The sequence below is a fragment of the Bos javanicus genome, chromosome 11 (assembly GCF_032452875.1).
Source record: "Bos javanicus breed banteng chromosome 11, ARS-OSU_banteng_1.0, whole genome shotgun sequence".
NCBI lineage: Eukaryota > Metazoa > Chordata > Mammalia > Artiodactyla > Bovidae > Bos > Bos javanicus.
The window spans coordinates 77,499,595-77,513,866 of NC_083878.1; the positions used below are offsets into that span (position 1 = coordinate 77,499,595).

General features: G+C 40.3%; 1 long non-coding RNA gene across 2 annotated transcripts in view; it reads right to left on the minus strand.

The window, feature by feature from the left end:
* The window catches only part of LOC133257379 (uncharacterized), a 412,549-nt gene that overhangs the window by 379,724 nt on the left and 18,553 nt on the right, over positions 1-14,272 (minus strand). For both annotated transcript variants that reach the window (XR_009739525.1, XR_009739526.1), the window contains exon 2: positions 8,775-8,848. This is a non-coding gene — a long non-coding RNA (uncharacterized LOC133257379). The remainder of the gene's footprint in view (positions 1-8,774; positions 8,849-14,272) is intronic.

Here is a 14,272-nt window from a genome sequence, read left to right on the forward strand (position 1 = left end):
ATCTGGGAGACAATGCTCTTGATGTAACCTTTCTAACTACGTAGGGGATGATTCTGGTATCCTTTCCAATCCTTCTCTGGGTCTCAGGGTGGAGTTCATTTTTTACAGCTCTGAGAATCAGGATCATGGAATATCAGCAATGACTGCAGGTGCCAAGGCAGTCAATCCTTTGAGTGAAGAAGAAAGCAAGAATTACTAAAAGGTCCATCAGGGCTCTAGGAGAAACAATCAACACCCAACTTCTGTGCAAATAATTTTCACTGGGACAATGCACTAAAAATGACAAGCACCTTGAGGAAAGGGACTATGTCTTAATGCTTCTATGGGCCTGACACAGAAGAGGTAAGCAGTAGCTGTTCAATTAACTTAATTCCTAATTGATTATATTCTCTGGGGATGTAACAGTCCCCATTTAAGTTTACCATCATACAGTAAAAAAAAAAAAAAAACAAAAAGACTGCATCTCCACTTTATTGCAGAAGGAAATGGCAACCCACTCCAGTACTCTTGCCTGGAAAATTCCATGGATGGAGGAGGCTGGTGGGCTACAGTCTATGGGGTCGCAAAGAGTCTGACATGATTGAGCGACTTCACTTTCTTTCTTTCTATAGTTCTTTTGGAGAAGGAAATGGCAACCCACTCCAGTGTTCTTGCCTGGAGAATCCCATGGACAGAGGGGCCTGGTGGGTTGCAAAGAGTTGGACTTAACTAAGCAACACACACACACACTCCATTTTATATCTATTTTAAATGGAAAAATTTTCACAACTTGGGACACCTTCACTTCCATCTCTACTAAAATAATCCAACTTTTCTTTGATGATTTGTAATCACCAAATTGACTGTTTTTTTTAATGAGCCCTGTTATAATGTAGGAGGAAGATTGAAAGGTTTCAGACTGTTTATGCAATAAATAGCCACAGACAGCTGCTCTTTTGGGGTTTTATGTCTACATTTGATGATTTCTATCTCCCTTTCACAACATGACTTACAGCTACTACTTCCTGATGCTCTCTTCTTCCCTTACTCAAGCATCCTGGGGACCCCAACCCCCAGAAACTAGAAGGAACATCTTACCTTCATTTTGCAAGAGGTAGTGGAATTGTCCAAAAGATACAATAACTAAGGCCATCTGTATGGGTCAGAGTAGGCTTATACCCTATCACAGCTAGTTGCGCTTTTGCGGCAAAGTGGCCTTACGCAGCAGGAGGCCAACAGAACACAATGGTTAACTTAGCACAGAGACATTCTCCCTGAAGAACGTGATGGTTTTTTTGTTTTTTTGTGTGTGGAATTTGTGTGTGTGTGTGTGTGTGTGTGTGTATGTGTGCGCGCGCGCGTGTGTGTGTGTGTGCGTGTGTGTGTGTGGATTTTTGTTGTTGCTGCTTCCTTTTTTTCCCAAGGTACTGAACTGATTTCCTTACACTTGAGAGAGATAGATCAGACAAGCATTTTCCCCCAGTACAGCCAGTATTCACCTTTCCTACACTGTCATATTAACACTGCCATGTTGCAGCTTGATAGGATGGCCGTAGATCAACACTCTGTGTACCTCTATCATCCAGAACAGTTTTTTAAAAGAAACAGAGTGCTATCTTTAGCCTCTGGATGTGGAAAGAACTAGGATTTATTTCACTGTTTTCACCCAGAAAACTATATATAGTAAGTAAAGACATCCATTTTCCAGAAGCTTTTCTGATGTTCCTACTATGCACCAAGTGCAGCATTGTCTACAAAGATGCTGCCATCAGAGGAACCAAAATGTATGCAGAGCTGTTAAGTGTTGTGCTTCTAGATGCCAAGTGGATGTGATTTTTAAAAAAATCCATTCGGCTTGAATTATGCCAGCTCTTCCTTCTTTCCTATTCCACACTCTGTGGCATAATGAAGGTGATTCTTCTTCCTGAGGTTAAAGAGAATAACTGAGCAGGGGGTTAGGAGGAGACCTCATAGAAGGAAAATTCAGAAAGAACAGACAACAGAGAAAGCACTGGAGCAGGACTGGAAGCAAGGCAGTATGCAGATCCTCAGAAAGAGGCCAGCATTTGAAGATAAGGGAAGGTAGGGTTGAGGAGCTCAGAGACAGGCAGCAAGAAGACAAACTATCCTTCTGTATAGTTTGAATCACTTCTATAGAGGATTAGCTGCCTGGACTTATTTTCAAGCTTAATCACATTCACCTTTGCTGTCTGACTTCATTTGGCATGCAGAAAGCTGGATAAGGAAAGCACAGGGCATGCAACAGTCACCCTAAAGGGACAATACGTTCTCTGCAGGCAGGAACAATGTCATATTTATTTTTTACACCCTCTAAACATCTGGCATAGGACTTTCTTTGCCCTGATAGATGCTTACTAAGTATTTTCTATTTTGTTTTTTCAGCTACATCTATATGCATCTAAATATATGAGCAATATTGAAAAATATGTATACCATTTCACAATATTCAAAGAGCTCTCCCATTCATTAGCTTGTTATTGTTAGCTGATAACTTTACAGATGAGGAAACAGAGGCACTGAGAGGTTAAATAGATAGTCCAAGCTCATTATTAAGTTAGGGAGGCAAGATTCTAGCCACAGATTTTGACGCAGTGATTCTCACAATTAAATTTCCATAAGAATCACCTAGGAAAGGTGTTAAAGCACACATTCCAAGCCTTCTATTTAGATACTTACTGTATATCTGGCTTAGAATCTGAAATTTGTGTTTTAGTACATTCCCCATAGTCATGTATAGATGTGAGAGTCAGACCATAAAGAAGGCTAGGGGCCAAATAGTTGAAGCTTTTGAACAGTGGTGGTGGAGAAGACTCTTGAGAGTCCCTTGGACTTCAAGGAGATCAAAACAGTCAATCCTAAAGGAAATCAATCCTGAATATTCATTGGAAGGACTGATGCTGAAGTTGAAACTCCAACATTTTGGCCACCTGATGCGAAGAACCGACTCACTGGAAAAGACCCTGATGCTGGGAAAGACTGAGGGCAGGAGGAGAAGGGAGTGGCAGAGGATGAGATGGTTGGATGGCATCATTGACTCAATGAACATGGGTTTGAGCAAACTGCAGGAGATGGTGAAGGACAGGGAAGCCTGGTGTGCTGCAGTCCATGGGGTTGCAAAGAGTTGGCTGTGACTTAACGACTGAACAACAACAACCCAATCATTCAGGTGAAGGTCCATATACACTAGCCAGGTGCATCATTTACAAAGGGATAAGAATAGAACTGGGAGACACTATGGTAACTCGGCCAAGGATGGACTTCTCTACCATTATGTACCAAAGAGAGGCAATGTGGAAGGGCAGCTGGAAACTTTCTCAATTAGCGCTCTTCCTCTACAGTCATAGTACTGTTTGGTGAATAAATGAAATGTTTGTTGAATATATGAACCTGTTTCCAGGATCCTGAAGAGTGTGAAAAGAAGTTTACTTTTAAAACACTTCAAAAACACATAATCTAAAAAAATAACTCATACTATTGAACAACTTCAGCAAATCCTCTGCAGCACCTGCCAAGGTCATAGTTTCGATCTCACCTTCAATTATTGATAGATAGCCTGATAATTTGAGAAGAGAGAAACAGACTTTTTTCAAGCTTTGGAAAAGGAAAGTCCTTTTAATAAGAGATTCTATCCTGATTACATAGCTCTTATCAGGAAATCCCTTGAAAGCTGAATTCCAGAAGGCAACTATTAAAAATGCCATTGAAAAACTGGAAATTATCTGCTTACATAGCTTAGAACAGACCAGGAGGAATTATATATTTGGTGCAGAACAGGAACTAAAGACTGTTCTTATGGCGAGAACTGGAATGAATTTTTGAACTACCTTTGCCTCCACAAGTAAACCTCCTTTCACATTAAACTAGAAAATATTACGGTAAGCACACAAGACGGCAGGAACCCAGCCATTTTTGACTAAGGTAGTCAGTGTACCATTAATGACACCACCAGTCAAGATCTCCAACACGAAGAGATCAACCCAGAGATTTTCCTCCGGATTACGGAAGAAAATAAGGCTTGAGCCCAGGACCACTTCAACAGGCAGAACCTGGCTGAAGGACAAGAAAGAGATGTAACAAAGCAGGAGCCCATAGACTCTAGACAAAGGGTTAATCCCATTAACACAAACTCAGTCATGACAGCCCCAGGGCTCTAGAGGGACCAAGGCTAGTGCTCCAAAGGACTCAAGAGTTTTAGCAGGAGAAGCCAAGTTCCCTAAAGTGCAAAATTATTCATTCATGATATTGGCACCCAAGATACTGGTGGACTTCTGTCAACAAGACTCTAACTGTAGCTCAGCTCTGGCCATATTACCATTGAATGTGACCCAAAATATCACCTGATTTAGGACTAATTATGCTTAAACTTCTTAAGCTCACTCTGAATTAAAATGTTTTAAGGATTTCTTCCAAATGCAAGGTGGTGCAGTGGTAAAAATAATTTGCCTGCCAATGCAAGGGACACAGGTTCGATACCCAGGTCAGGAAGATCCCCTGGAATAGGAAATGGCAACCCATTCCAGTATTTTTGCCTGGAAAATTCCATGGACAGAGGAGTCTGCCGGGCTACAGGCAATGGAGTCACAAAGAGTTGGACACAGGGGAGCAATTGAGCACTTTCAAACACAAGACCAAGCATGGGGAATCAACAAAGATCTGCGTTCCCCCGTCTTCCTGCCTTCTATCACTTCACTGAGTTTTGGACTTTACCTCCCTCCACGAGCACTTTTGACTACATGATGGGTGAACACACTTCCAGGCTCTCCAGTTGACCTTGGAGAAGTACTGTCTCACTGGAGGATGAAATAGACACTGACAGAACAAGTGAAGGCCAAGCAGAGAAAGGACCTTATTACATCCACTTACCTACCTGGCCTGTCGTTCAACCACGGAAACAGGGGAAAGGGGCCCTGCAGGATGTGTGAGTCCGAGAGTCGTGCTGTTCTTGGGGTTTCTGGGTGATCAAAAAGTGATGCGTGATTTGTCTAATGTCTTTACCATGCATTGAAATTAAGCTACAAATTTGGAATTATTATCTCTTCTTTCTCACTATGAAAAAAATAATCTGTTGTTTTAATATCATGCTCAGAAGAAACATTTAAGCCAAATACGGATATCAATTTTATCTAGGATTAATGAAGTGAATATTTTTAAACAGTCCTGTCAGGAAAAATTTTGTCTTTGGGGCACTGAAACAAAGCAGTCAGCTTCTGGGTCTTTTTGCCTGTTGGATCGACAGCTCAGTGAAAGAAAACTCTATATAAATACATACACATTAATATTTTCTTTCTACTGAAATATATATTTATCATGCACGTATTCCTCAGCTTTAATGCATGCTGTCAGACATGGAAAATTAGCTTTTGCATTTACTAACTCCTCCATGGAAAAGAGGTCCCTCATGTGTTAAACAAAAGGGAGCTTTATTGTTTATGAGTCTGGAAAAATAAATGTTGCCATGGCTTTAAGATCTGGTGATTGGTAATCAGTTTTTATAAATGACCATGAATCACTTTTGTGCTGGCTGGGCTTTGTTTGGAATGTGAGATGGCTGTTCTGTCTTACAAGTAAGGAATTATTAATGTACCCTCCCTGGAGGGTTTCAATTTCACCCGTACAAATAGCTGTATATCTACCAAGTGTATGTTCGGTGTGCCTATCTATGAAATTTAAAATTATATGCTTTGTGTAAAACAGAATATATAATAGACTCTGAAATTGAATAAAACTTATTGGACTCATTTTTTATCCTTTGTGACATTTTTCTAGTAAGAGAGTTCAGACAAAAGGCATTGCCACCAAGGAGCCAGGAATGCAAAGTCCTGTCCAATTTAAATAATCACTCCTTTCTGTCATGTTTTACAAAGAGATGTATTCAAACATGCTCTTTGAGCATTTCTATATTTGCTGCTTAGCTTTTACAAATATGAGCAGGCAAAGACACCCCCATTTCCATTTGTATGTTTATGTTACTTGAAAAAAATATAATCCTCACAATTGTCTCATTATAATAATGAGAGGGTTTTCTTCTCTGATAAATAGGACAGAGGCCTGGCTCACATATTTTGTGCAAAACTTCACATTCCTCCTCTTCTTATCAAATAAGGTAAGAAGTGAAGTCCAAGATAATAAGTTCATGGCAAACCTGATCATGCCACCTGCCTTGTTAAAACCCTTTGTTGGTTACCTATAGTCATACGGTTCAAACTTCTTAGTATGGCTAACAAAGGCTTCTCGTGACTTACCTGATGATTACCTCTCCAGTTTCATCTCCCGACTTCCTTGTGCCAAATCCTTTTCTGATTCTCTAGGTATCTATCTGAACTCCTTTCAATTCTGAGAATGCAGAATTCTCAGTATTTATCTTCCTCTCTTTCTCCCCCTCTTCCTGGCTTAGGATTTACCCCTACCCCCTGCCTCTCTCTCTGTGCCTCTCTCTCTTATCTAAGATTACATAAACTGGTGAACAGTGGTGCCGGCTGAAGACTCCGTAGGTAGAAAGTTACACGTGCCTATTCCTGGAAAAGCCTCTTAAAATGAAAGGCACTCAATGCTGTCATATTGCCATCAAATGACCACTTGATATTTTCAAGGAACAGTGTTCATCTGGATGGTCAGCACTGGTCTCTGTTGCTGGCAGGATGGACAGCTGGAAGCACAATAGACAGATCAGTCTTGGGAAGTCAGAACCTATGCTACTGAACCCATGCATATCCTCCATCTTGGCCACAGCCACTACTCTTCATGTGTCCATCATGCCATTATCAAGATGGCTGATGACAGAAGCCAGCTGCTGTCAACGGGCTGAGTGATTCTGCCCACTTGGTTGTTTTGTGTCTCTTCTGTGCTGGATGCTCTCTTGCGGGTATTAATGTGCACTAAACAAACTTCACGCAATTTCAAATGGGAATTTCATGACAATTCCCATTGGACCATCTATATATCATTAACCGAGAATTCTTTGGTCCTAACCTTTCCATCTGTTTCTATTCACCCCTGTCCAATTATAGAAAGTTTCTTATAAAATAGTAAGAAAAATATTTAAAAATGTATTCTATAAAAAGTGAAAGATGTTCAATTAAACAACCAATTATCACTAGAATAATCAACTTTCCCAACAGTATCAAAAATTAGCTGATTCAAAATTTGAAAAATATAAGTACTTTTCATTAGCTTTAGACAGGCCACACAGTATCAAGAGACATAGTCCAATTAATACTTTCATATATTTTGTCTCAATTTTCTTTTCAACTTGTAAACACATATCAATTTGCAACCTAAAATATCAGACTCATGGCACAGATATTTTTAAATGTTTTACACCTCTCAAATGAAATGTTTATTGAGATATGAAGAATTAGTTTCTAAGACAATGAGTAGTACTCCAACTATGTTAAGTCAGAACTGGATTTACTGGAATTTTAAAACAAGACACTGATATTTCCCTGAAGATTTATTCCACTGTATAACACATATTGGAGATATTTGTGTTTACTTTTCTGGAGCACACTTCAGGAAACTTACTACTAATATAGCTGTTAAAAGTATGCAGCACACACACACAACAAAAAATCAATGCCCGTTTATTAAACTTTTAAAGAAAGTAGAAGACGATAAATTTAGTGATCTTATGCTCATTGGTTAAGTCATGGGAAAAGTCTACAAAGATTTCAAGAATTATAAATGCCAATACTAATAAAGCTAAACTCCTTGAGAGAAAAGGAATGCATGCCAAATATCCAATAATCAATGGCAAAAAATAGCAGTGCAATTACACTTTCTCAATGATATTTACTCCATATGAATCAAGTAACTTTAAAGGTCTGAAGAAGTTTGTGACCTATCTGAACTTGTATACAAATTTATGTTGCAATTGAAAATTTTTGTAATACAAATCAATAAAAATGATTTTACATATTTTTCTAATATGAACCAATACCAATATGAAATTTTTCATTGTAATTGACAGTTATCTAAATTGTTTGCAAAACTATAAAAAAAAAAAAACTCCTAAGAACACTTTCTGACATTAATAAATTTAGAGTTGTTTTTCAATTTATGTACTTTTTGAATTAAGTTTTAATAATAATGAGTTGACAGAATAATTTACTTCATCTTAACAATCATATTTGGGCTTCCCAGGTGGTACAAATGGTAAAGAACCTGCCTGCCAAGGCAGGAGATGTAAGAGATGCAGGTTCAATCCCTGGGTCAGGAAGATCCCCTGGAGAAGGGCATGGTAACTCACTCCAGTATTCTTGTCTGGAGAATCCCATGGACAGAGGAGTCTGGTGGGCTACAGTCCATGGGGTCGCACAGAGTCAGACACAACTAAAGCAACTTAGCCTGCACAACAATCATATTTATGAAACTGATACACATTTGCTTTAAAGTCAACCCAATTCTTTAAAAAGAATAAACCAGTCTTATCATTGTGGATATATATATTAAAGGCAAATTATTCCTTTTGATAGTTGATTAAGTTGGACAACTTTTAAGTATGTTTGGAACAACTTATTCACAAGAATCTATGTTTTCAACTGCAAATTTTATGAGATAAGTATATCCCATAAAACATAACATCTGCCATGAGATACGCTTTATGTACAAAACACATCAGAAGTACAAAAATCTTCTTACAAATAAATCTCACCAAATTTTCATATTCATGCACTGAGATATTGGGTCAAATAAAACTACTATTAAAACTAATTCACCTGTTTCCTTTCACCTTTTAATGTGACTCTTTGAAAATGCAAATTATTTGTGTGACTTACATTTTATATTGGACAGCATTGTCTAGAGCTCCTCAGCCCACATTGTGATAAAGATCAGGAGAGTTGGCATGACCCTGAAAAATATTATAAATGCATGCAGTTATCCATTACATATCATGCAAATGTGAGCTATTTCTGAACCCTGTGATAGGGATACAAGAGAGTCTGTCACCAAATCAATAGCTCCACACCATTTACCTAAGTCTATATTAATCTGCTCTAGCAAAGAGAACACATCTGGCAAGGCAGCTGTGATTGTGGCTATGCTTTGCTGAGCTTGCAGTAATCTACCATCATTCTCCAAGCTTCATACAGTTTTTGCAACTAGACTCATGAATTAAATGGAAATACGATAAGGACCACCACCTGCATCCCTTAGAAGCTCTAAGTAGAATGCAAATCTCAACCATACCCTCTAGAATGAAATATGGAGCTTGATTCACTATCTTGACTGCAGGGGTGTAGAGGGCTGAGGGGTAGGTCAGAGGTCTTCTCTATGGTAGCTTTGACCCCAATATGTTAGCAGTACCAACTGCCAACTATGTCAAAACCATTGTCTATTTGAAGATGGGAAAATGAACACCAGAGGACACCACATGCCCCTATTCTAACAGAAGGACCATATGATTTAGGTCTCTGGGAATCAATAAGAACTCAAATCCTGTACAGACCAGTCCTTTGAAAGTCTTGGTATTCCTCCTTCCCCGTAGTTACACATGTAAATGACCTTAGATCTCTTTAGAGAAAGATTGGGGAAATAAGTTACTGAGCATGTATGCCATGATGCTACATGGTCCTTCTTCCTAGAGACTTAGCCACCTCTTCAGGCAATCACGTTGGTTCTGAGTGCACTTTAACATAATAGACCTGCCATGTTTGGGCATTTAGCTCAGCTATTAGTTTTAAAAATAAGAGTTTCTTTACATGCAACCAAAGATGCCCTCGAGCTTTCCTATTTGGCTTTATATTGCCTTTACTTATCTTCAGCTGATCATTATCTTTCTATAAAGCATCAGTGGCATTTGACAATAGCCATCTAATCCTATTACCCTAACAGAGAATATTTATACATCTCATTGGAGAAGGGCATGGAAACCCACTCCAGTATTCCTGCCTGGAGAATCTCATAGACAGAGGATCCTAGCAGGCTACAGTCCATAGGGTTGCAGAGTTAGACACAACAGAAGCAACTTAGCATGCACACACGCATGCTTTCATCTCATACGCTGATCTCAAAAGACCCTGTTAAATCCTGCATGCTAGCACATTCCCTTCCACCAGTTCACCATCTCATTTCAGCACTAGTGAAAATGTTAACAGGTTGGAGGGATACCTTTGGCCAAGGGCTCTCTGTGCACCAATGATTGGGTCTTTATTGCAGCCTGGTGGCTTGTGATGGAAAACCTCATCTTAGCACCTGCTTTCCTGGCCCACTCCCAGTATCAGTCTTCACAGGCTGGATTCTTTGGAGCAGATGTCAAAATGGAGAGATGGTGTTTTGGGTGGAAATTGCTGCTTCCTAGAGGAGGTGAAAATGGAGCTGCCCCTTAGAATGTAGGATTGAGACAGTACAGAGAGAGAGATACAGAGACTATTCCATGGGTTTTGTTTTTGTTGTTTCTTTTTTAAAGGAATAGGGACAAAATCAGTGCTTTGAGAAGACTGGCATTTGAGATCAGGATAGACTTGAGACTGAGGAAAAGTAATCAGAGACTGGTCACATGACAGTGAAATCAAAAGAGGAGTGAAAAGGATAAAACAACAAAGAATTGCAAGGAAAGAACTGATGTGATCTATAAACAATCTTCATGAGAAAGAGAAAGATTTTGGACCTGATGTTTAGGATGATAATAGCACCCTTGAAAGAGAATGAGACTTTGGGAAGACAGGTAATGAGTTGAGATTCCCAATGAGTTTGCTGAGATGGCAAAAGCTGTACATTTCAGGAAAGGTGCTCTATAGGTTTGTATCTCATAGTAAGAGTCTAGATTGTGGGTCAGAGAAAAGAATGTGTTATATCAGTTTGGAAACAGACATTGAAAGCCTGAAAGACAAAACTTAGAAAGAGCTTACAAGCTTGAGAGTTGAGGTTTGGGGAACACTCACTGAGGGACCAGAGGAGGAAAACAGGAGCTACCGATACAGGGAGAACCTACACAGCGCCTGGTAAGTGCCTTGGGAGAAGGATTTCACACAGGCAGCTCATCAGTGAGGCAAACCTACTACAACTCCCATGAGCCAGTTTGCACAAGTTCTACACTGATACTTAATTTTTCTCAATTAATTTTTTAATGTTTTTTCATTCATTATTTATGATAAATGTTGCCAGATATTTGATTCTATCTTCCCTCAAGGTTAGAGTTTATTCCTTTAAATACACGAAAAGAGAAAACATGTCTTTGCTGAGGAAATCTTGGAAAAAGATTTGGAGATAAAAATATTTTCAAGGTGAGTCTTCCTGGCTACTACAACACAGTATCTAGACACAGCATCATTATACCCCGATTTGAGGGGTCAATAATACAGCCAACAGCTTGTGCCCAGGACACAGATCCACAGAGATGCTCCATGGGTTTGCATCCTTGATCTTTGAAAAGGCCAACCCAGCACCACAAAGAGATGCCTCCAGTTCTAAATATACAAAATCTACTTAGGGAAACTGGTAGCCTCTTATTTTCACATTTAATAAAAGTATGCACAGCTAATCCTCTCCAAAAGCTTTAGCAACTCTCTCCTTGTAGCAGTTTTAGAAACCTTACAGCCATCAAAACCCACATATCTCAAATCTACCAGTCTCCCCCTTTAGTTACCCAGTCTCCCCCTTTCTTTCCTAACTCTGTGTTCTCCAGAACCTCAATCCAGGTCCACAAGATCTAGGCCTCTTCAACAACAGCCCCTTTCACCTTCCTGCCTTATGTAAAATGTGGCTTTTTCTTGAGGAATCACGTCTGCCTCCCTCCCGTTTTGAAACCAATCATTCTTGCACATCCTTTGCTAGCTATTCAATTCTACTTCTGGACTATTTCTCCACTGTTTTCTTGCAGAAACCCACTGCTCCTTCTAGATCTGTGGCATTCTGCCTCTGGGTCCTTTTCTGTCCCTCATCCATCATCATCTATCCATCCCCATATCATGTCTTAGTCTATAGACACTAGCAGTCAGTCCACAGTTCCCTTCTCTACCCAGGCATTTCCCAGGCCCAGGTGGATGGACTTCCAACCGTGCGCTCACTCAGTGTATGTCCCCTCCACTGGGCTCCTTCCCCATTTCTCTTCCCCATCTTCATCATAAGCAGTTTATGATTGCCAGGAACCCACTCCACTTAAAAAATAAGAAATATGTTCGATACTGCCCTCTGAGCCCAACACTCCCTTGCAGCGATCCCTCCAACACCTCCCGCAGCCAATCTTCAATCCCAGAGAGCTTCTCAGTGTTTTCCCACCAGCACATCTTACTCTCTATGGCCTTTCATCTTCAGTTAATTCCTTGTAGAGTTTAAATTCCAAGGTCTCATTTCGTTCTTTTCTTAACAATGTCCTCGACTGTCTTGAAAAAAAATATTATAGTCTGGGCTACCATCACCTCTTTTCTAAACTACTGAAACAGCTGATTTATCCCATAGCTTCTCCAGTAGCTCTCTCACTTCAGTTCAGTTCAGATGCTCAGTCGTATCTGACTCTTTGCAACCCCATGAATCGCAGCACGCCAGGCCTCCCTGTCCATCACCATCTCCCGGAGTTTACCCAAACTCATGTCCATCGAGTCGGTGATGACATCAAGCCATCTTATCCTCTGTCATCCCCTTCTCCTCCTGCCCCTAATCCTTCCCAGCATCAGGGTCTTTTCCAATGAGTCAACTCTTCGCATGAGGTGGCCAAAGTATTGGAGTTTCAGCTTCAATATCAGTCCTTCCAATGAACACCTAGGACTGATCTCCTTTAGGATGGACTGGTTGGATCTCCTTGCAGTCCAAGGGACTGTCAAGAGTCTTCTCCAACACCACAGTTCAAAAGCATCAATTCTTCAGCACTCAGCTTTCTTCTCAGTCCAACCCTCACATCCATACATGACCACTGGAAAAACCATAGCCTTGATTAGATGGACCTTTGTTGGCAAAGTAATGTCTCTGCTTTTCAATATGCTATCTACGTTGGTCAGAACTTTCCTTCCAAGGAGTAAGCGTCTTTTAATATCATGGCTGCAATCACCATCTGCAGTGATTTTGGAGCCCCAAAAAATAAAGTCTGACACTGTTTCCACTGTTTCCCCGTCTACTTCCCATGAAGTGATGGGACTGGATGCCATGATCTTCGTCTTCTGAATGTTGAGCTTTAAGCCAACTTTTTCACCCTCCTCTTTCACTTTCATCAAGAGGCTTTTTAGTTCCTCTTCATTTTCTGCCATAAGGGTGGTGTCATCTGCATATCTGAAGTTATTGATATTTCTCCTGGCAATCTTGATTCCAGCTTGTGCTTCTTCCAGCCCAGTGTTTCTCATGATGTACTCTGCATATAAGTTAAATAAGCACTGTGACAGTATACAGCCTTGACGTACTCCTTTTCCTATTTGAAACCAGTCTGTTGTTCCATGTCCAGTTCTAACTGCTGCTTCTTGACCTACATATAGGTTTCTCAAGAGGTAGGTCAGGTGATCTGGTATTCCCATCTCTTTCAGAATTTTCCACAGTTTATTGTGATCCACACAGTCAAAGGCTTTGACATAGTCAATAAAGCAGAAATACTCACTCTCTAGATCTTTCTTAACTGCAAATCTGATCACAACACCTCCCTGCTTTCAATACATCAGCAGTTCCCCTATCCTGAGCTTGCTTACAAGGGCCTGCTTAATGGAGCCATGACTTTTATCTCAAAAGTCCTCTCCTCTAACTCTCCTTGACTAATTTCTGCTCCCATCCAACTGCCATACTCAAGGACTTTCAGTTCTGGCATGCATCTCCTCCTCCCCTATTCCTTTACCTCTCCCATCTTTTCTTCTCTCCTCCCCTCTCCTCTCCTTCCCTCCCTTTTCTTCTCATTCCTTACGTTCCCTCTCCTCCCTTCCTTTTCCCTCTCTTTTCTCCTCCCTAACTCATCACTTTCTGCAACTCTTCCTGGAATAGTTTATTCCATCCTTGAGCCTGTTGATGCTTCAGGTACAGACTCCTCCAGAAAGGCTTTCCTGGCCCCTAGTTCTAATAAAACTGGTTTTCACAAACACTACTTTAGGTTATAACAGGTCTTGTTATCTGAATTAGAATTTCAACTTCTTAGCAGTGCTGTCTCCACATAATGCTCTCCCAACGCTCCCTTTGTTCTTATCGTCTGTGCTCTTCACTTCTGACCCTAACACCCAGACACCTTCATGGCTCAGAGCAAACCACCTCTCTCACCTCCTCCTTCATCCCTCTTGTAAACTGAATTTTTCATATTTTCATGAGCTCATGCCTCCTCTTTAGCCACAACACACTCCTGGACATTCCTCAGTACACCAAGCTCTTT